This window comes from Chelonia mydas, chromosome 2, assembly GCF_015237465.2.
Source record: "Chelonia mydas isolate rCheMyd1 chromosome 2, rCheMyd1.pri.v2, whole genome shotgun sequence".
NCBI lineage: Eukaryota > Metazoa > Chordata > Testudines > Cheloniidae > Chelonia > Chelonia mydas.
Window position 1 is genome coordinate 80,228,403 of NC_057850.1, and position 21,053 is coordinate 80,249,455.

Below are 21,053 nucleotides of genomic sequence, written 5' to 3' on the forward strand. Positions count from 1 at the left end.
TGAAGGGCTGTAGTGTAGGTAGGATGGTAGAACTGGTGGAAGTCCAGAGCAGGGTTGGATGGCACAGTGATAAATAGACCTGAGCAGTGTCTACACTGCATCTTTCATCATTACTACCCCACACTGAGCTGACCTGGTGGATCCTGGTGGTGAATCAAAGGTTTCATTTTTGCCAGCGTAGAAGGAGAGATTTAGGCCTAGTTCTGCAAAGCCTTTAAGAATAGGGCTAATTTGAAATATGAGCTTAAGTCCTTCTGAAAGGAAGTCAACTTTAAGCATTTCCAGCTATAAAACTTTATGGTGCCTGTGACATGGTTAAGGCCCTGTCCGGTGTGGGGTGAGTGTGCCTGCCTTTCTCGAGGAGTAGGGGTTGGCGCACGAGCCTTACTTGCCTATCTCCCTCAGCTCAAGTTCGCACGTCTGGGCTTAGCTGTGGGGTAGAGTGGCCTAGTGGCCAGAGTTTATACAAAATGCCATGCTCATTCGGGGTAGTACGGCCTAGTGGCCGGAGTCTATGAAACTTGCCCCTCCTGTCAGGGCAGTGGGGCCCAATGACCAGAGTCTATGGGGGCCATCAGCTGGGGGGTTGGGGACCCAGGCCCATCTGACTCCACTGGGCCCCGACCCAGGGCCCTAGTAGTGGTGGTATGAACAGCTACTAGCTCCGTGGGGAGTCCCACCAAAACACGCCAAGCTTACCTCAGTGGGAGATACCACTCCAACACTGTAGTCTCAGGTGTTGTAGTCCAGGAGGCATTGGGATCTCTTAGTTCCCCAGCACTGATTGCTCTCTGGGGCTCCATGGGCTGCTGGGGTCCGAGGCTGTGGTCCATGTCGCTGCTCTCTTCTGGCACAGGCTGGAGGCCATCCTCAGCAGGAGTTCCTGGCACACATCCTTTCCCGCCAGCATCTCCTCTAGACTGAGCTGGGCTGCTCTCTTTTATACTGGTACAGCTGGAGCATGCCCAGTAGGGAGGTGGGGGCATGGCTTCCTCAGCCCACAATGTGGCGTTAACCCTTTCCTGTAAAGGGGCACTGTGCGCCCCGTCACAGTGCCCCTTTAAACCACACAAAACTGCGGGCAGAAACGAGCCCTGAAAGTGCCGTATCGGGCATAGGAAGGATTCCTCCAGCATAGATAGAGCAGAAGACAGCCGTCAGACTGCCTCTTTGGGATCCCCTCAGAAGCCCTGGCATGGGGGTGGGGGGCACACTGGGGGCAAAAGCAATGTCTCAGGTGCAAGGCCATACAGCACACAGTGCTGTGGAAAACCTGGGCAGCACTGGGCCCATGGAACAACCCAGGGAGGCTGCTGTAACTTAGATACCTGGGGCTGTCTTTAATATGACAGGAGCTGGTGCAACTCAGGATTAAGAGAGTGCAAATGCGGTTTAACCCCCTCTCTTCCTGGGCTGCACATTCTGTGCGGCACCTCTTAGAAATAGAGCACAGAATCTCTCCCTTCATATTTAAAGTATCCTGAGAGACTTTACAAAGCGCAGTGAGTTAGACGCTGGTGGTGCAGTAACTACGTAGGTAAACATAGCAGCAGTTACGAATCCAGAAGTAATAGGTGTCTCTCTCACACACACACAGAGCCATGAACATGCAATCCTGTTTTAGAGCGAGCGAGAGAACATGGCCAAACCACTAGTGTTATCAGTATTTCTTTTTGCAAAGAGCCACATGAAATCTTTCATTTCCACTTGGAGAGACAGCAGAGCTTTATTCTTCTGCCATTAACATGACACAGTGTGAATCTTGTGAAAACAGTTCCTGTACCCGAGCTTTGTGTGACCCTCATAAAAACAGCTGCGTTTTTTAGAAGGTGTGTAGCAGTGTCAGCTTGTATCTGAAGACCCTTGAGCAGCAGAAAGTCAGTGTGTACCATCTACAGCCAGGAGAAACCTCCTCGTAACAATGTCATGAGCCTTCAGCGCTGACCAGGAGAACTATTACGATATACACCTCCTCTCTAGTAGCTGGCCAATTTGCTAAACTGGTTTCATTGATACAGGTTGTGTATGAGTTATGTATTTATAGCAGGGTACTGGTGCAAAAGCACCTAAATTATCCCCAGCCCAGTCAGCTTCAATCAGGGGAAGCAGATTGGGGCTGATGGAAAAGGCCTGATGCCGGCCTGAGGATTGGCAACACCTGCTGGCCTGGCAAGCCAAGGGCTGTAAAGACTGGGAGGGAGCCAGATGGCTGGGGGGCAGCCAGGGAACTGGAGGCCTCCTAACTGAAGGCTGACTCTGTCTGTAAAGGAAGAGATTAATCCTGTAAAGCTGTACGTAGATGGACACTGGTGGTGCAATGAAGTTAAGTAAATAAAGACACTGGTGTTGCACAACCCTGAAGCCTCTCTGAGCCTTACTGGGGAGGGCAAGCGGGCCCCAGGAAGAGGGGTGGGTTGTGAGCCCTGTTACAGTACTTCATTGGCAAATGCCTACATAAGAGAGTCAGATCGGTTCTATGCCACACACTCCACCAAGGAACAAGTGTGATAATATTAATAATGTCTTGCAGTAGCATTTCCAGAAACCGGTAGTAAACAATTTTTCCACAAGCATGGGACTCACCTACTTACTGAAGAGAGTTTTTATTTAAAGCATTAATGATTATGTAATTTGGGTACATTTTAGAGATGCCTTTTTGTATTATTCCCAAAATAATATTAGTATATAGGCAGATATAGGCCATCTATGCCACTGTACGAAGAGTTTCCTAGGGATTATTCCTTACGGTGGCCAGAAGAATGGAAAGAATCTGCACCAGGACTTTCATAAACACACTGCTAGATGTCTTTGTCTACCTTCCCCCACAGTGTAAGCATTCCTATTGTATTCGACTTGGGGGGAACTGTGGGTAGGGAAGGCAATGGTACGGTCAATGTGTGTATGTGCAAATTCCAAATTGCTAGCTATGCCCCTCATTAACAATAGCTAAATATACTGACAAGGGGTGCAGCACACTTTGCCTCTGCTGTCCCCAGACAGCTGCCACTATTTCATGATAGAGTATCTCAGTGGGAATAGCTCAACTGTCCTGTGAGGGGGTATCTACCCTCCATGTCATCCCAGTGGACAAATCCTTGCCTATGGTTTAAGGTATTATCAACTTTAAAGGGAAAGTCTGTGGGTTTCTGTGTTGATAAATTGTTGATAAATTCACAATGAAGTGCCCTCTGTTCCTCCATCATACACAGTCCTACTAATAAGCTGACAAACTAGGAAATGTTAGCACTGCGAGCTACTCACTCTGGAATCTATGAATAGGATTGCCTATTTGCCATTGTTTTTCCATTACCCATGTGGAAAATATAGGCAGGTTGTAATAATATTATTATTCAAAGGCTTGAGCTGATGCCTAATTAATGCTCCTGAATGTTATGCCCTTTTTGTAAGATCTCTGGCACCACAACTGAGCAGAGCAATAGATGAAAGGACACAGGACACAATCCTGCTCTCATTTAAGTCAATGGGAGTTTTGCCAGTACTTGATTTTTAAATCTAGTACTTCTGAAAGTTTCCTCAACTCAGTTCAACTCAGAGCGTAACATTATCATCACCAAAAAGGAAAATACAACTCTGAGCAGATATCTTTCCCAAAGTATCCTAAAACAACATTTACACACTGCCTAGAGTCAAAATCTTTTTACTTTCCTTGGGGTTTGGGCTTTATTAACAATTCGGCAACAAAGTTCGGCTCAGACTTTCTCCCCAAGCTTGGCTGCTGGTAGGGTTCCTGCCTCAGGACTGTCTAGATCCTTTCACTACAGGCTCTTCTGTTTTCCTTTTAACTCGGCAAAGTAACAAGCCACCCGCTTCATTGAGCCAGCAGAGCCACTTAACCCTTTCGCAGTAAGACCAATACCAACAATCAGGGTCAGAGTTTCAGGCAAACACCGCCAGCTTGTTACAACATAATAAAAGCTTTATAGAAATCAGGAGAAAACCATTCCCTTCTGGGTGCTTTGTCTATAGACAGGTCCTGTAGAGACCTGTCGGTTTTATGCCACATGAGCATGTTGCACAGTAACAAAAAACAACCTAATAGTCACAGTTAGAACCAGGTAAATACTGCAGCCAATCTATTCACAAATGTCTGTTCAAATAAAGACTGCATATTAGCCTTGATGACATTCATGTTCCCTTTTCACTAGTTTATGGTGAACGACCATCCATGGCGGAGCAATTCCATTTACTGGAAAATCAACAGAAAGTGAAAGTGTTATGAATGCTCATCTGATTAGGTATTCACACCTGAATACACATACAGGAGCCTACTTGCAGAACTATTTGCACCAGAAGGGCTTGCGTGGCCATCTTTAAAACTGTAGGTCTGGAAGTCAGCCAATCAGGAAGCAGAAACAATACCATGTGATTTAGGTGACTATTTACACCATGCAAATAGCAAGCAATCCATAAACTGACTGATGTTCGCATAAACCCATTCACTTAGTAATTACAAACAGCAAACAAAATAAGCAAATATCAAAGCCTGTTCACAGATAATTTGCACACAAAAAGAAGTATTAAATTAATCAAACTAACTGAAAATAGTTGACCAGCTCTAGAAGCAATTCTTTATAACTGTTTTGCCTCAGATTGGCATAACATTAAAAGGAGATTAAAAATAACTACTAGAGATTAACAATTCAAACCTACGAGTGACTATTGGGCAGTGCTAACTAGAGGCTTTATTCTAGAAATAACGTCAGCTTTGGAAAATACCAACTATGTCTTCTCTGTGGACCCAGTCAAAACTAATCAAAACACTCCTGGTAACACAGAGAAAATATCTCAACACTGTGATAAGGAAAGTAAGTGTAGCTCTTTAGTTTCTCAAATAGTTAACAGTGATATGGTGGTACAATACTCAGCACAGGAATTAATAGTCAAGAGGAATTTAGCAGAAGAAAGTACACTTTCAGTTTTCTTGCCTACAATTAATTAAAAAATCCCATATCTGAAAGGAAACATTGTGGAAATGGGAGTTATTTGGATGTGTATTAGGCCATACGCTATCATTCTGCTCTGTGAAGAATGCTTTATTAATGCTAATCTCATCCCTATGCTTTGACAGAAGTTACAGTTTCCTTCCTCTGCAGTTCCTAAAGCTGAATTCTATTATGGGTTTTTTTTTAATGGGGGGGACATTATTATTTTACTAAATTACCTCATCTTCTGGGAACAAACTTACCCTTGAACTAGGAAACTAAATGGCTTTTTTAAGGATGCACGTCTATTTGGAAATTGTGCATTGATGACTGCTATTTTTCTGCTTCATTCTGCTTTTTTTGAAATAAACACAATCTGGTGGCTCATTTCTGAAATCTTTTAAAACCAATCTATTCTGACAGCTAGCACTGATGCAAGTGGAAACAGGTATTCTGAATTATATTCAGACATCCCAAGGAACCCCTTTGTTAAATTAAACACCCTATTTTAGTGGCCGAGGAAACTGTATTAACATATCAATCACATTCTGAAATTCAATACCATTCATATTAGAAGAGTTCTGAGATGGGGCCTCTTCTGCTCCCATTGTAATCAATTGGGAATCTTCTTTTGAAGTAAATGGGACTGTGATTGGGCCCATGGTTTTCCTGGCCTTTGTAGACAGAGCCCTGTTAGTGTGGTTTTATAGACTGGTTTATGGCATGGGCATGCCTTGTAAACACTGCCTAGAGAAACTAGCCTCTCTGGGTATGTCTACACAGCAATAAAACACCCACGGCTGGCCCTGTCAGCTGACTCAGACTCACGGGGCTATAAAATTGCAACGTGGACCCTTTCCCCTAGCGGAATCACAGAGCTCAGGCTCCATCCCGAACCTGATTGTCTTACACAGATGAGCTGATCTTCTGATAGAATCTCTGCAAGGTTCTCTAAAGTAAACTTTTCATCCTTTCTCTGAACTTTCCCTTGAAAATTACCTCTCATTCACTTGCTGAGACCCTTCACACAGAGATGGTTTGAGTCTCCTGTTTACCTCTACAAAAATCTTTTTAAGTAAGCTAAACTAACCATAAAGTGACTAAATGAAGCCTTCTACTTCTCCTTATTCCCTGTAGTGCTCCCATTTACACAATAATCTTGGACCCCACTTCCCTGTTCTTATGAGTTTTGTGTGTGAATTCTAATAACCTAAGCTATTTTTATCATCTCTAGTCCAACCAGAATGCAACTGGTAGGAAATCACAGGAAGCAAAATTGTTATTTTCATCACATTCCTTGGAATTGCAAAGGATGGATGAGCTACCATTATGGTTATCAGTTTTGCAATTTCTTGGTTTTTATTTTAGTTAGATTTGACTGAAAAAATGTTAATCAGAATATTTTTTCAATGGAAAATGTCTTTTTGAACAAAACAAAAATGTTTGTGGCCATTTTTTTTTGTCACAATTTTCTAGTTTTTCAACAAAAAGCTGAACAGTGAACATTTTTGGTTTTAGGAAAAATGATTTGATTTTTGGTTTTAAACCCTGAATTTTACAGAAAACTGTTACATTTCCCTCTAAACAGTTTTCAAAAACTCTCCCCTACCCCCAAATTTTGGTTTTCGTGTTTTAATTGAAACAGTACACCCTTGTGAGAATTTTTTCAGTGAAAACTTTTTGAAATGTCCCATGAAAAATAATTAGCATTTTTCAACCAGCTCTAATTGTAGTGACCAGTAGAGCAGGAAAGGGGACTGGTGCATGTGATCCCAGGTGGTGGAACATCGAATAACCTGAAGGCAACGAAAAAGAAAATGTGGGAAGATCTTTTTCTGCACATAGGGAAAGAGATGAAAAGTGACCTGGACCAAATGTTCCTGGATGAGGAAGAGGGAGTCACTGCAGGTGGACAAGTCACTTATGCAGAACTATTGCAGGAACAAGAGGGAAATGCGAGTATGAAGAGAGAGAGTTCCAAAGAGAGTATTTTAATGAGTAGCTAAGGGCTCAAGAAAAGATAACAGCACAGCTGTCTCAGGAAGCAGCCCTTGCACCTGTGCTCTACCACCTGCTCAGAATAACTTTACTCCCCTTCCTTCTGCCTCCCTCTCTTCCTTACTCTTCTGGAAGCCAAGCTGGCTGCGCTTCACATCCTCTTTTCTCCTTATCCCTCCCACATCCTGATGGGAATGTTTGGCCCAATCACCTCTTCCCTATCTCCCCTATCCAGCTGTTTGGGCATGCTATAGACAGTTGGCATGAAAAGGATTTACTTGACATATTGTACACACAGAGTCCAATTTCCATGAAGTATAGCCATCATTTTGATTACATGCCTATTCATGCTGCAACTGTTCTTTTCTCTTGACCATTTTTTGCAATATGTTTAATAGTTATTTGATCCCTTAGACACCAAATGGTTTTCTGGCTTGTTTTTTAAAATTAAAGTGTAATGCTGAAGAGCTATAAAGGTCTAACATAATTTTAAGTAGCTGGACTCAGAATTTCTGATTTTAATTCCCAGCTCTGTCCCAGACATCCTTAAGTAAGTCTTTGCTCTTTTCCTCAGTTTCTCTTCTGTGAAATGGGTATAATACTTCCTTTCTTCTTGTCTTTGTCAGTCTTGTCTATTTAACTGCTACTGTAATGTAAATGATAACAAATAATAATAATAAACATTTATAGTTTCTTGATCTGTCTTTTTATAATTCAAATATTAAGGTATTAGAAAAAGACATTTCACTTTTTCATATAACTCCCATGCCATGTGGGACTCCACAAGTTTCCTCCAAACTTTACATTTGAATTATCCCTTCCACTAGAAGAATTTTAAGATTCTGAATTCTCACATTTGCCTTCTTCTTGTGTGCTTTTCCCAACCCTTTCCTAGCACTCTGTGTAAGCATGTCATATCAGGGGACAATACTATGCCACGATGGGTCAAATAATTAGCCAGCTCTGCGGAAGTCAACAAAACAGTGCACAAAGTCCAGGTTGAAAATGTCATTTTGGTCTCATCGTAGGATGATAAAGCAAACAGTTTAGAATTAAACAAATTCTCCTTTTCACAGGCTGGTAAGCAAAAAAATCTCTCTTTCTTCCTGTACACAGTGTTAATCAGGGCTCCGCTTTTGCTGTTAAAGGTCAGAGCCAATGTGGTAAGCACAACCCCACATCCACCCTGCCTAAGAGGAAATCTTCTCCCGCTTCCATTTCTATCCAGGTCATCTCACCTGAGCCCAGAAGATTCCCAAATTGCTAGCTCAAGTTCATCTACTCTCTCATCTGGAGCCAGACAGCACTCTGATGTTTGTGTGTGGAGGGAGAGGGTAGGAAATTCTATGTCTTGGATTAAAAATGTAGTAGATCTATTTAGATCCCTTAGCTACTTCTCCCTTCAGTGAAGAAGGAGAGTTACGCACACACACTTATTGGAGAAAAGACCCCCTCCCCCAAAGGAGCTTATGCTGTTTTGTTGTTAGTTACACAATACTAAACTGTGATGTGTTGAACCTGTATCATTACTAACAAACTGGAAGCCAGAATGTCGCTTTTAAGCCATGGTCGGAGCCAATGGAAGCTGCTCATGCTCTGAAAATTAGGCCACTTTTATTTCAGTGGCTAAATATGGATTCAGGAGCCTAACTTTAGGCACGGAGGTTTGAAAATTTTGGTCTCGATGCCTGTAGGCCTCGGAACATCTTAAATGGCCAAGATTTTCAAACGGGACTAGTGGTTTCTGGTGCCTCAATTTTTGGGTACCCAACCTGAGGCAACTTCAGGTGTTCAACACTTTCTGAAAATTGTGTTTCTTAAAGTTGTCTTAAGCTGAGAACTGCAAAATTTGAGACACCCAAGATATCTAGTCAATTTTGAAAATCTTGGCCAATGAGACTAAGCCTTACCTCATTCAAGTGAATGAGAGTTTTGCTGTTAATTTCAGTGGCAGCAGGCTTGAGATCTGTACTTTCACATTTTTGTTGCAGTTCCCAGAGATACTATGTAATCAGTTGCTTGGCAGTGTAGGTTTTCTAAACTTCAGGCCTTACCTTGATGGGCAAAAAGGGTGCACTTACGTTAGCACCATCAAGTTAGCTCAACATGATTGAAAAGCCCTGTTAAGATGCAGGCTAATACATTTTGAAGCCATGTTTGCTACCCACATTTTTGCTTAGTGGGGAGCCCAAACTACAACATGGCAAGCTAACAAGTGCATCAAGAAAAGGCCCAAGTTACAGCAAGTTAACTGGACCTGCTGATAAACCAAACACTAGTGCTATTGACTACTCAACCACCTAAACAAATGCGGCCACAAATCCTGTCTGTTTCTCTTCTGGAAGCAGCCTCTCTAATCTCGTGCTGCATGCACACACAAAGAATACTCTGGACTGATGACAGATGTGAGGTAATGTAAATAATCTATTCCAGCAGGACGGCCGTCTTCTATGTTTTCCATGACTGGCAGTATACAGAGGATATTTATAGGCTCTCCAGAATCTGTTCTCACGACAACAGTGCCTGGCTATATCAGCTGTCATCTTTTTTATTGTTTAAATTTTGTAACAGTTTTCTTTCAGTTTACATAAATTAGGTAAGATGATATGTCTCAGGTAATATGAAATAAGACAAATATGAGAGTGGAATGCTGCAAATATGAGCAGATTGAATCATAAAAGGGAAGACATTGCTGTGCTTATCAATTAAGCAACGCAGACCACAGTCAGTCAAAGATACCTAATTTATCAGGAAAAGTCATACACACACTGATTCTTCAGTCAAAAAACAGAGATGTCGGAGGATTTCCACTTTGTCAGAATAATGCATTTTTATGAGGAAGGTTTAAAACATGGGGCCAGGTTTCTTAATATACAAAAATGTGATCAGTGTTGTTTGTTGTGATAGGCGTTGTACTAATTCCCAATAACATCATCCTGAAGAATCTAGGGAGACTGGAAGTTCTTTGGGGCAAGGAGAGTCATTTATAATGCAGTGCTCAGCACAATAGGGTACAGGGTACCACGCTTAGCACAACAGGGACCCAATCCTGATTGTACCTGGTAGGTGCTACCACAATACTACTAACAACAACAACAACAGGCAGTCTCGCACAATCTCACTTCATCGACTGAGTTCAGAATTACAGCTCTAGAACTTATCTGAAATTCAGAGTCCCACCAAGAATAAGTCATTATAACTATATTATAGATACTTTATTGGGTCTAAAAACTGAGTGAAGACCTCCTGATGTTTTCCCCAGATGGCAGAACTATGGAATTTGAGTGCTCATTACCCTGCTTTCTATTTCCCGAAACCTATCAGAAGTGGTAACAACACAATAGTCATCAAATAGTGGTAGATTGTGTCAGCTGAAGAGCTAGCCTGACCTAGAAAGGTTAGGTGATTGAGGAACTTCTCTACAGAAAGACCCTAGTTTGACCCATTAGGTACCTCATCTGATGTTACCTCTGAAACTTGGAGTGGTCCAGATAAAACTTTTTTTTCCAAGAACCCTTATCCAATTTTTAAGCTCTTTTTTCTCCAATAGCCAATCATAATGGCAGAATTCATGATCTCAGTAAACAAACAAACCTCATTTTAAAACCTGAACTTCATAATTCCCCATTGGCATGATCAATGATACCAAGGAGGATGTCAAAGGAAATGACATAGAAACATGTAGAGCACTGTCTTCACTATACCTAATTCCCTAGCACAATAGTTATGACAAAGGTCACCAATGGACATAACTCTGGAACCAGGGTTGATTTCAGAGGGCTGAAAGGTGTAGAATGTATTTGAGAGACTTGGTCACCAAGCATTTTTAAGGAAAAAGAAATATGAATTTCATTACCTTTGGTATTAGACCAACAGGATTATTATAATTATTATTACAATAGCACCTAGAGGATGCAACCTAAATGATGGTCCCATTGTGCTAGGCACGGGGCAAATGCTTGGGAAGAAAGCTTCAAGGGCTTACAATCTACATAACATACATTATGCATACACAGAACACACATGCAGCAATTATACAAATATATATGATTAATTCCTTACCATTTCATAGATTGAAAGCTGCTTTGGGAACAGGCAGTGTCTCCTCAGTGTTCTGTACCAAAATGCATATAATCTCACCATTCAGTAAATATTCACTCTGATTAGAGATGGACCTGAACTGGAATTCTTGAACTTTGGGGTTGCTAGGGTCCATCTTCTCAGTTTCGGATGTAATCATATTCAACATTTAGAAATGGACCATTTCTGCTTCTAGGATTTGGAAGTGGAAGTTGGGTTCCACTCCAAGCCCTGCTCATGTCGCAGCCTCAGCCCACTCACTCCCTCTGGCTTCCCCTTCTTGTCTCCACCACTCTGCTCCTCTGGAAAATGAAGCATTCTCCAGCTGGTCCCTCAACACTTCCTTCCTCAGAAATAACCATTAGCTCTTGGACAGCCAGGCTCCCTCCTTCAGTGCCTGCTCCTTTTAGGGGCAAGGGGAAGGAGAGAGGAGCAGAGGACTCAGCTGTGGGAGGAGAAGCAGCAGCTATGGGACCATGGACCATCTGTATACCAGGTGGGCAGTATGGGTGGGAGCAGTAGCCACAGAGCCTTCCAAAAAAGTAGGGCCTAGCCTAAGTTAATTGAACTGAGGGAGCTTTAATTCCCCCCTCCCCGCAAATCTACTCCCCTTCCCCAGCCAGAAACCATGTCCAAATTTCAACACAATCTGCTAAACACTGCGGCTCTGTCTCCAATTGAAGGGATAAACTTACTCTCAAGTACAGCAAACACTACAAGATACCTTGCCTCAGAAAGCAGATATTAAACGTACTCTACTGGATATTTTGTGAAAATGATCTTTTGCTGAATTTCACACAACTTTCCAGGGAATGATACCAGATAGGTAAATAAATTGGAAACATAAAAGCATTTAAGAAGTGGGAAGACGTCATTTGGCCAAGAAGCTTTAATTCATTTAGACAAACTAATTTTGCATTGATTCCTTAGATCTCCATTCATGAGAAACCTGCACCATAGGATGTTAGGGGGACTGCATCATCCAAGCCAACTCCAGGGCCAGTAGAGTGGGCATATGTAGCAGGGAGGAAACACAGCACCTTCACACATCAGAGCTGCTCACAATGACTTTTGTTGCTGATTGCGCATGTTTGGTTCTACTTGTTAAATCTTGTTAAACAGGAAACAGGTTTTGAGGCAAGAGGGTCCCTTGGAGTTCAAACTCCTGCTTTCAAATGTTCTTACAAGATGCACAATTGGCACAGACTTACAGGAAATATTTAATTGGAATCGGAAGGCACTGGCTCCACCAACCTTGTATTATATTCTCTGTGTGCTCCCGTTACAGTGATTTTTGCCAGTAGCTTAAATTGGTGATTTGTTTATATCAATCAGTGGAGAGTTCAACAAAATCAAGGGTATAAGTGGACTGTAGTGATGCAGTGGGTGGAGGGGAGGGGTGAGCACTAAGGAATATTCTTATGAAGTAGAAGGGCAGCGACTAAACTGAGAGTGACATATTTATGAGTCCAGTATCGGTTGCCTACACTGATAAGCCATGGTCATTAAAGGAAGGAAAAGTCACCTTTGTGTATATAAAATATACAAGATTCATAGCCTGAAAAGACTGGACAGGAAAGCATTAGGTAAATAAAGGATATCCCATAAAGCATAATGTGAATATTAAGTTACCTCATAAGGGAGGAAGGTTGTCTGTGTCTGCAGTAAGAATGAAGAAAAATTAAATTCCTTTATTTCATCCCAAGGTTAATTGGCCTTTTGTGGTTCAGCGGGAAGGCCGACCTTCTTGTTGTTTTTTGAAGAATATATTCAATGTCCATCCCATTTGAATGGAATCTCCCTGTGTCCCCTAAAGTGTTCACCATAGGCCCACACGGGAGGCTCTGAATGAGCATCCCATCCATTGTTAGAGTGGATAGAAAAATGGAAACCCAATATCACAGAACTCTGACATTTCAAAGTTGTTTCTGTTTTGCAGGGTTCACAGGGGAACCATTTTTTTTTTAAATTCTTGCAAAACAATTTGAAATTTCATTTTTCTCCCGTCTTCCCCTTTTTTGCCGCAGAGTGCAATAAAATGAACATCCAAGGTCTGTCTGTCTGTTTCATTTTTCCTTTTGCCACTCTGTAACTTTCCAAAGTTACAGAAGTTTTGAAAATTTACAAAGCGGCCAAAAAACAAACAAAAAAAGGAACGAAATAAAGAAAAACTGGGGGAAACCTAGGGGAAATGTAATTCATTTTATTACATTCAGTAGCAAAAAGGAACAAAGGAAAAAGGGAAAGAGGGGGAGAAAGAAAAAAATATAAGCAATTCAACATTTTGAAAAATTTTGACAGATTCAGGTAGACAAACATTTTATGAACTTGTGTTGATCTGGGTGAATTGTTTCAGATAAAATGAAAACATAAAAATGTTGTTTTGACATTATTAAAATGAAACGTTGATTTTTTTTTAGCTAGACTCACAAGGGGACTTAGGCACTATTCACAAACTGAGGTGCCCCCACTTAGACTCAATAACTTAGTAGTTAGTGCAATTGACTGGCAGGAGGGAAATCTAGGTCAAAATCCCTTCTTTCGACTTGAATCCAGGTCTGCCCATTGCTAGTCAGCGCCCTCATCACAAGGCTATAGGTTATTCTTATGAGTTAGGGGGTTGACCTCAATATCTCCTGTTCCATGTTATATAAATACTTAAATATTAATTGGAGCTGGGCCTGGAACCAAGCTGGTGTCCTGTCTACAGGACTAATAAGTATAAGAGATGCACAAACCAACCAACACGGCCTCTGTTTTGTGGATCTAGATCCTTCATTTCCTTTGCTTTGACTAAAATGGTTAAAAATGCCCGAAACATTTAGTTGGACCCAAAACATTTTCCAAACTTTTTCAATTCACCAATTTTTTTTTTTTTAAATCAGTTTTAGTTCAGGATGAATGGAAAAATCAATTATGTGCACAGCACTATTTCAGACTGACAAAATAATACGGAAATAGTACGAGTGATGGTTTTCAGTAAGAAACAAGGAGCAAGGCATATTAGACCAGTGGTTCTCAAACTTTTGTACTGGTGGCCCCTTTCACATAGCAAGCCTCTGAGTGCGACCCCCCCCCCCTTATACATTAAAAACACATTTTTATACATTTAACACCATTATAAATGCTGGAGGAAAAGTGGGGTTTGGGGTGGAGGTGACAGCTCAGGACCCCCCATGCAGGGCCGGCTCTCGGTTTTTTGCCACCCCAAGCAAACCGCCCAAGCAAAAAAAAAAAGGGGTGGCGAGAACGCCACCCCTGGGATTGTGCTGCCCCAACCACGTGCTTGCTTTGCTGGAGCCTAGGGCCCGTCCTGCCCCCATGTAATAACCTCCCAACCCCCTGAGGGGTCCCAACCCCCAGTTTGAGAACCCCTGTATTGGACCTTGCTCAGGCAAATTTTAACGGAATGACATGAATGACAGTGAATGTTACTTGGCTGGCTAGCTATTGACATTACTTTGGCATGTTAACATGTCACAGTGAACTAGAGCTCAAAAGAGAGGAAGCTAGTAAATATTTCCCCCCCAGAATCACTTTATAGGCTCACTGCATTAAAGAAGTATTTTCTTCTTTCAAGCACATGTATCCAAATAAATACACAGGGCTAGTTCCTCAGCTGATGTAGATCAGCAGAGCTCCATTGACTTCAGTGGACCTATGCCAGTTTACACCAACTCAGGATCTGGTCCACATGAACTGCCTTTAAATTTATGGAAAGATGTTTATTTTTATCATACCTATTACACTTTAAAGATATCCTTTAGTCCTGAAATCAGTATGCAGCTAAGAAGCTGTGCGGGTTTAAGAAACAATCAAGCAGTGATCTGTCACCTCTGGAAGTACAGTTGAATCCAGCGTGGGACTAACTCTCCCCTTTAACCACAGCCCTTGGGGGGGGGGAGGGGTTCCTTTATTTTTTGCGGTTTGCTTTTAACATGTTGCACACGGTTCACTTTTAAATGCAATATTGTACAATTCAGAAGACGAGGGAAACAGAACATCATTTGCTCAAGCCACCTTCTAGGCAATGCAGCTTCACTTCCTTTGGATTTTTGACTCCCGCTTTTCTCCCTTTGCTAGTGTCCCAGCTCTGTGTCTAATAAATAACTAGTCCACATCACTAAACTATGGCACATAACTCAGAGCAATTTGTTACTGTTGGCAATGTCTGTATAGTAGAGGCCCAGGAATAGGCCGGCATGGAAGCAGCATTACCTCCCACTCTTAAAGAGCATGATTTCTGCCTGATTACAAAAGGGGTCATTGGTAGGACAATGTAGGGAAGGTCAGACATATTGACTTGCAGAGTAACTGCCTGGGCTGAATTCTCCTTTCCGTGAGGAGTTACTCCAGATTTACCCTGGAGTATCTGAGAGCAGAATTCGGTTCCACCTTTTCAGCACTGCAAGTATAATGGTACATTTTAAATCTTTATATATATTTTTTTAATTACTGATTTTTTTAAATGTCTTAAGCAAATACAGTCTCATGCTCAGAAGTTCATTTAAAATATATAAATACTTCTAAAAGTAATGACACAACAACAATACCACTAAGCCTGTGGCCTTTCCAAAGCACTACTCCCTGTGTGTGGTTAAGAAAACCAATGCGTTTGTATAATTTCAAAGGAAACTGGAAAGGAGAACGACCTCCTGAGGTCTCTTCCAACCCTAATCTTCTATGATTCTATGTTTTGCATTGATTCCTCCTTGGCTTATGTGATCTTCAACTCAGGGGCATGTCCAGTGGGTGTCATGGGAGGAGACAGTAATGCCCCCATGGAAGAGCCCATGGCAGGGTAAATATTTTCTTTGTGTTTGTCCCATGAAATAACTAATTGGGAATCAGGGATGGAAGGAAACTGGAATTTTCAGGGTTCAGCATAGAAATTTGGCAGCCATTAGCCCTCCTAATAATAAAAAATAAAGGTTCGATTGTTTTCTGTCTAAAAGGGGAGGAGAGGGAGCTAAGGACTGCTGAAGATGGGAGCTTCCCTCGAGGAAATTTAGAAATGCATAGGGAGAAGGAGTAGCAGTTGCCATAGGCATCGACTTCCCCTCTGCCCGGTGGGTGCTCAACTCCCCTCCGCCCCTGCCCCCGCCTCTTCCTGTTCCTGCACCACCCTCGCCCTGCCCCCATTCCACCCCTTCCCACCCCCATTCCACCCCTTTCCCCCAAGTCCCCGCCTCTTCTCCGCCTCCTCCCCTGAGTGCACTGCATCCCTGCTCCTCCCCCTCCCTCCCGGAAAGTCCTAAGCGCCACCAAATAGCTGTTAGGTGGTGGGGGTGGGGCGGGGACGCAGCACACTCCAGGGGGAGAAGGAGGCAAGGAGCGGGAGCTTGGCTGCTGCTGGGTGCAGAGCACCTCCTAATTTTATCCCGTGGGTGCTCCAGCCCCAGAACACCCACGGAGTCCGCACCTGTGGCAGTTGCTGCCTCCTATTCAAAGAAATAAGTTGTTTTCTTGTGAGATACTTGGTCATACTCAGAGGTGATGATCAGTCTCAGCTTTTCTTCTGTGTTTATTGGTAAACACTTGCCAACGTGTTCCTCCCATCTGCTCTTTTCCTTGTAGCCATCTTCCTTCAGACAGCTTGAGTACACCACCCTGGTAAGGTACAACATCCTCTGGATATAAACAAAGAGTATCTTATCTACAAGCCACATTTTTAGGAGTTGGTAAGTAACTGGTCTTATCAAGTGCCAGGATTCTTTGAGCGAATCTGCAAAATATTGGGACCCATCAGAATATAGTCAGATAGCAGGTGAATCCTGATACTGTAGCAGGTCAGGAGGAGCAGCAATGTGATGGACAGCCATAGTTAAAAAAGCTGGCTTGTTATGGCTGTCACATCCAGAGCTCGGATATAGTTTGTGCTCTAGAGATGGTCAAAAAAATTTATTTGAAACTTTTTTGTGTGACAAAAATTGCTTTTTAAAATGGGAAACTTTCAGAAAAAGCTTTCTTAAAATTTTCAATGTTTTCATCAAAACCAAACATTTCTAAATTTTGCTATTTCAGAGTTTCAAAATGTTGGTTGTTAGGTTTTATGTTTTTTTCCCTCTTTCTCTCTTTTTGCCATGGAATGCAACAGAATGAACAATGTCCAGGGTTTGGTTGGTTGGGTGCTGGGGTGGGGGATGCTGGAGGGATTTTTTTAGTTTTTGCCACTCTGTAACTTCTGAAAATGTCCTCAAATATGTAAAACTTAGAGAGTGGCAAAGAAGAAAATTGAAAACGAAAAACGAAAAAGTGAAAAAAGCCAAAAAAACCCAAACCGTAGATATCATCCTTTCTACTGCATTCTTTGAGACAAAGGAAAAAGTGAAGTGGGGTGGGAAAGAAGGGAAGAGAAATTTTGGAGTTTTTCCAAAAAAATGTTATGAAAAATTTCAAGGAAACAAAAAATTGTTTCATTTTGGAACAAAGATGACAAACGTTTTCATAATTTGTTTTATTTTTCCTCTGCCAAACTGTTCTTGTGTGTTGCAGACAGGATGCGACAAGAAAGAACCAGTCAGGCACCCACCAGCCTTAAGCATAAAACCAAGATGATTATGCTTGCTCTGGTACTGGGTGTAGTACAGTGTAATGTTCATTTAACAGAGGGAATCCCAAGAGCTTTGTATAAAAGCCTCCAGAATCGTCCATGACATTCGCTTGGGCCCAGAGAGCTCTCTGTGAGAAGTGCCTCATTTCCAGGTAGACTAGTGAGATCTGAAGAGGCGGATAATATAGTCCAAGCAGTGGGTAAGGAAATTATTTTGGCTGCTGCATGCTGGATATACTGAAAGGGACCAAGATGGGGAAAGGCAGCCATTTTGAAGGAGGCTGCAGGAGTAAAGGGGAGATAAACAAGGCAGTAAGGAGAAAGCCAATGGGCAGATGTTCCCCAGCCTCCTGAAGCCAGGCTTCCCAGAGAGAATAGCAGATTTTACCACTCAAAAAGCCACAGCTTAACTGGAGTTCCACAATAACAATAACATAAAAGGTAACCATGCTGATGACTAAAAATGTCTACCTCAGTAATCTAAGGAGGAGAACAATGGAAAGTGACCTATTATCTTCAACACCAAGCAGGAAGATAAACTTAATAGCCTAAAGGACCAGCAAATGATAGCCTCTTTCCCCATCTTCCTTAAGACTTATCTTGGTAGGTTGATGATTAATATCAACATGCGGGTGCGCCAAAATATTCTATAAGCCCCACCACACTCGGCTGGTTACTAATTGATAGTCTTAAACCAACAAGAAAAGGAGTACTTGTGGCACCTTAGAGACTAACCAGTTTATTTGAGCATGAGTTTTCGTGAGCTACAGCTCACTTCATCGGATGCATAGCATATCGTGGAAACTGCAGAAGACATTATATACACACAGAGACCATGAAACAAAACTTCCTCCCACCCCACTCTCCACTATTCCTAAAGGGAAACATTAAAATACATTTACCAGTTCTAATTGCATCATCCACAATAGCTACATCTTATTGGAAAAGAGAGGATACAAATCTCTTACAGCTACAATTTGGGGGTTCACTTCAGTTTGGATGTTTCAGTTTCACAGAAGTAAGGGACTGACTCAGCAAGGTACTGAAACGTGTGTAATGTGAGCTCTAACTATGAGTCCATAAGTCGTCCCCTGGAAGTCAATGGAGCTACTCACACGCTCAGAGTTAAACACCAGCTTATGTACCTTGCTGAGTCAGGACCTAAATTTCTGACGTCTCCAGAACTGGGCAAGAAATCTCTCAAGAATTTTCACATGACTTCCAGTACTTACGGTTTCTGGCTGGACTGCAAATCTTGCAAAAACATTCCTCAATACTTCAACTTCATTTTGGGCACTGTAATTCTAGCCAGAACCAGGAAATGCAGAGTTTCATGAAAAATTAAAAATAGCTTAAGTTGTCCAAATGTATTCAAAACTCAAAAAGATTCAGTTTGGTTCAATTTTGGGCATACAGTTCAGCTCCACTTATTTATTTTTGATCAGAATTAAATTTGCCTGTTAACATCTTTTCCATGATCTCTTTCCCTGACTCAGTCTTTTCCAACACTGCCAGAACTGCTAAATCTACACCCCAGCCCACTTATTTAGCCCCTTATATCCCATTGTAACTAACATCCATCACTGTATCAGCACCTGTCTGAACAGCACTAGAGAAGGTTCAAAGTACTATTTCCTACTCTTCATAGGTGGTACAGCAGTGGTTCTCAAACTTTTTTTTTACTGGTTACCCCTTTCACATAGCAAGCCTCTGAGTGCAACCCTCCCACCCCCTTATAAATTAAAACCACTTCTTAATATTTTTAACACCATTATAAATGCTGGAGGTAAAGCGGGATTGGGGTGGAGATTGACAGCTCGCGAGCCCCCATGTAATGATCTCACGACCCCCTGAGGGGTCCCAATCCCCAGTTTGAGAACCCCTGTGTTATAGCAACACTAAACCATCCTAAACTTATAAAAGTTTCCATTTAAAACATTTGTAAACATACTTTTTCCTCCTGCTATTCCTTCTTCCCCACGGATGCCTCAGCTCCACTGGTGCGAAGGGTGAATGCCTTTTACACTTGCACAAAAGCAAAGGGAGGGACAGATTTTCCCTTTACTGTATAGCAAGACTCATTACTAAGAAACAGCAAATCTGTGGACTCAGTTGCATAACTGTATGAACTGTAGGCACACTAAAAACAGGAACTGCCACTCCTAACATCAGTCACTGCCTAACACTCTGTGATGGGAAATCTGCTGCTTAGTATGGTCAGATTCAGACAAACTGTAGCACTAGCTAACCAAAATAATCCCTCATCTAGAAAACACATAAATATAGGCATGAAACCAAACAGATATTAATGCTTAATTTTATAAAGATTTCTATATACACTTTATAAACTTTATTTATTATTTCTATTATAGTAGGGTATAAGAACCCCAATCAAGAATCAGGACCCAGTTGTGCTAGGCATGGTAAAGACACGTTCCTTACCCCAGAGAGTATAAAATTTAGATGTCTGTGAGGATGCAGCTGTTGGACAAAACAGAGAAACAGGGTAGAGGTGTTTGGGAAGGATAAGATAAACAGTTTTAGAAGAGAAGTAGAAGTGTGTGTATAACACTGATATATTATTAGATTCCCTTTTTTCTCTGCATTTCTCAATTTTCATTTTTGCTCCCTCTACATATGTTTGTGTGTGCATATGTATACACACACACACACACACACACACACACACAAGTATTTGCTATAGTTCCATTATCTTGCAGCATTCTCTCTTTACCAGAGATGTTGTTGTTCTGCATTTTATTTTCCAGTTTGTGATTTTCCATTTTATTGAGAAGAGTCCAATAAGGGTTTTTAATAAGGACAGGTGGAACCTTTGTAGCTAGGTTGGAGTAACAGCCACAGTGTGAAAAGTTTAAAAACAAAACTCACTGCCAGTGCCAAACAATGTGAGAGAAGTGATAATATATGGGAGACTAGCTTATTCTCACACTGTTGAAAGATGTCGTCTATCTTCACCCCACACATTTCTCATTTATTAGACGTTCATCAGACGATGCAACCAGTGTCTCATCCAAGGAAAAAGTCAAGGCCTTTGAGAGTTTGGCTTTTGGGACTCAAAACTCTGATTGTTCTAGACATCCTCTCCCCGCTGGGCCTAAGTTCATGCTAGTCAGCAAAGTGCCACAGAAAACAACAGTTTCCTGAACTCCAATGTTATAACTGTATTCTTCCCTGTGGCACTCCAGGAAATGTGAAGGGATTTGTATATCTGGATAATCGTGTGGGCTGGGGGGTTATTGCTATGGTTGTTAGTACATATTTAGAGCATCCGCCAACAAGAGAACATCTACCATTCTAAAATGTCATCCCCAGAAAAACAACAAGGAGTCTGGTGGAAGAAGTGGTGTTTTTCCCATGAAAGCTTATGCCCAAATAAATCGGTTAGTCTTTAAAGTGCCACCAGACTCCTTCTTGTTTTTATGGATACAGACTAACACGGCTACCCCATGATACTTGAT

At 41.9% G+C, this 21,053-nt stretch overlaps 1 long non-coding RNA gene across 1 annotated transcript; it reads right to left on the bottom strand.

Moving 5' to 3' along the window:
* Positions 1 to 13,209: 13,209 nt before the first annotated feature.
* On the bottom strand, positions 13,210 to 19,676 carry LOC119565498. Its single transcript, XR_005224170.2, has 3 exons — positions 19,526 to 19,676; positions 18,807 to 18,878; positions 13,210 to 16,651 (listed from the first exon to the last, which is right to left on the bottom strand). It is a non-coding gene; the product is annotated as an uncharacterized LOC119565498 (long non-coding RNA).
* Between the last annotated feature and the right edge of the window lie 1,377 nt (positions 19,677 to 21,053).